Raw genomic sequence first — 3,247 nt, forward strand, 5'->3', positions numbered from 1 at the left:
GCGGTATATATATATACACACACATATATATACAATGGAGTATTACTCAGCAATCAAAACTAATGAAATCTTGCCATTTGTAACCACGTGGATGGATCTAGAGGGTATCTTGCTAATTGAAATTAGTCAGAGAAAGACAAATATATGCTTTCACTCATATGATACATTAAGATACAAAACAGATGAACATAAGGGAAGGGAAGCAAAAATAATATAAGGATACGGAGGAGGACAAAAACATAAGAGACTCTTAAATATGGAGAACAAGGGTTACTGGAGGAATTATAGGAGGGGGGATGGGCTAAGTGGGGAAGGGGATTAACGAATCTACTCTTGAAATCACTGTTGCACTATATGTTAACTAACTTGGATGTAAATTAAAAAGTAATAAAATCTAATTTAAGCAAAAAAAAAAAGAATTATTTTATCAAAATTAAACCATACCAAGAGTTTAGATTAAATTTTAAAGATTTAGACATTTAAATTATTTATTCTCACCATCCAGGAAGATAACCTGCCACGTCTTTCATTCAGCTCTTATTCTATGACACTCAGTGTAGTTTCATAATTACATGCCTTATATGACTTTTTATTAAATTTATTCTTCAATAATTTATAGATTGTTTGGTATTGTGAATATGTTTTCAATTGTATTTCCTAATGTATATATGAAAGCAATTATGTCTTGGTATCTTTGCTAAATAAATGACCGCCTATTCAAATTTTTATTAGTTCAAATGATTTTGTAATTGATTATGTTATGTTTTCTACAATATCAAAAAATAGTAACTAATGGTAAGTTCATTCCAAAGTTACTGCATTCTTATTTAAAAAAATTTTTTTTAATACTTGTTAGGACTTACAGAACACTGTTGGTTGTAGAGGTGAGTGCAGGCATTGGTAGTTCCTTTTTTTAAAAAATTTTTTTAATGTTTTATTTATCTCTAAGAGAGAGACAATGTGTGCAGGGGAGGGTTAGAGAGAGAGGGTGATACAGAATCCATAACAGGCTCCAGGCTCTGAGCCAGCTGTCAGCACAGAGCCTGACGCGGGGCTCGAACCCACGAACCGTGAGATCATGACCTGAGCTGAAGTCGGACTCTCAACCGACTGAGCCACCCAGGTGCCCCTGGTAGTTCTTGTTATTAACAGAACATCCTTTAGTGTACCTCCATTCATCATGACATCTGCTCTTCCAGATAAAACATCTTATATAACTATAGCTAGCTTACCATGGATTTGGTTTTTAAAAAAATTTTTTTTATAGGAATGGATGATAAATGGTTGTCATGACAAGTTTCCTAAAGAAGACCACTGGCCTTATGGGATTGGCTTTTTATGACAGTCCACACTAGACACTTAGAATCTTATACACAAAGGTTCTTGAGGTTCTTGAGAAAATTTCTAAAAATGTAGCATCTAGAAAGAATACATAACAGATTACAAGTGAAAAGCCTACAGTTAAAGAGGAACCAGATATTAAGAAATTAGAATACCAGCTTCAGGGTGGCCACCTGATTCCTCAGGCTAAAAATGAACTCAGTCTGGAAAGAAATATTATACAGTGAAAACCATGGGAAACTTTAGTTTTCGGAAGAGCCTCCTGTTAACCAATGGAAATGACCAATAAAATCATCATTAAATGACTAGTGTGTTAATGGGAAATTGATGTAATTAAGTGTTAATTAAAAAATAGATGCTGAATTATAACTACTTTTTGTTTGTTAAATGGTTACAATGGCCATGAAGTTTTCTACTAATATGAGGAATCACATTACTGTGTTTGCCAGTATTTAATAAGACTTAACATTCTTGGACTAAGTAAAATTTATTATGTATAATTTTCTTTTCTTTTTTCTTCTCTTATTTTTAATTAAGGCAATATTTGATATATTTAAATAAAATAAACAATATACATGTAAGTTATAAAACATAACTTCTAAAAACACTCTCACAAAAGTGAGATCTTAGTGATCTTAGTGATGTTTAGAAGTATCAAGCCTCAGGAAATTGATAAGCTTTCAATATTATCCTAATATAGAATTTATCTGTTCCTTGAATGCTTGATAGAGCTCATTTTTAAAAGCAAAAGTTTGAGAATGAGAATTCTTTTGTGACTTGTTTCATTCTTTATTGTTTTTATTCTACTGGGAAGTAAGTACTTTACTTTGTTATGGTTTGCCTTGTTTGGGGGTTTTCTTTATAACTCTTAGTGCTTCACTATTAGTGATGCATATTTCATACATACCACACCACACACACACACACACACACACACAAATACATTAGCCCAAAATTCAAATTAATATTTGCTTTTAATTAATTATGTCTATGTAGTCTAATTCCTAATGTCTCAACATGAATTTTATTTGGCTTCTTTGTTACATTTCTCACCCCAGATTTGAATTGTCAATTTTATTATAGTGTCCTTTAAAAAAAGGGTGTTTTGTTTTGTTTAGGAAAGGAGATCCTATAGTTTGAAAGTAATAAAAGAATTCTTTGTCTGATGTTGATATTGCTCAGCTGCTTTCTGTTTGTTTTCATTTGCATGATATATCCTACATTTTCAACATTTCTCTTCTATTTTTGTTGAAGAGTGATGACTTAAAGACAGAATAAAACTGAACTTTTTCTATTACTATAAAAGTCCTTATTTTTCAAGAGTAATATATTTTACTTGCACTTATTTTAATAACTGTATTCTTATTTCAGTCTTCTCGTGTTTTCTTTCTTAAAATGTCTTTACTTTTTTGCATTTTTCCATATTAATTCATTAGATCATTTAAGATAGTTATTAAGCACCTGTGTACCAAATACCATTGCCCACTTAATTTGTCCTTCCCCTAATGATAACCATAACAGCAATAGCCAAAATTTATTAAAGATTTCCATAAAATATATACAGTCCCCAATTTCAACATATATTAACAGATTTATTTTTTTTTAATTTTTTAAAATGTTTTATTTATTTCTAGGAGATTTCTTATTTCTAAGTCGGACGCTTAACCGACTAAGCCACCCAGGCGCCCCTATATTAACAGATTTAATACCTACAGCAGGTAAGTTGGTACCATTATTATACCCATTTTAAAGAGGAAAAAGATGATGGAAAACTTTTCAAGGAGTACCTCAGTTGGTTAAGCATTGGACTTAGGCTCAGGTCATGATCTCACAATTCATGAATTCAAGCCCCACACTGGGCTCTGCACTAGTGGTATGGAGCCTGTTCTCTGCCCCTTCCCCACTT

General features: G+C 31.8%; 1 pseudogene; it reads left to right on the top strand.

Moving 5' to 3' along the window:
- Positions 1–1,289: 1,289 nt before the first annotated feature.
- On the top strand, positions 1,290–1,650 carry LOC120223982 (annotated as a pseudogene).
- Positions 1,651–3,247: the final 1,597 nt, after the last annotated feature.

The sequence above is a fragment of the Hyaena hyaena genome, unplaced genomic scaffold (genome assembly GCF_003009895.1).
Source record: "Hyaena hyaena isolate Hyena2069 unplaced genomic scaffold, ASM300989v1 scaffold_1083, whole genome shotgun sequence".
NCBI lineage: Eukaryota > Metazoa > Chordata > Mammalia > Carnivora > Hyaenidae > Hyaena > Hyaena hyaena.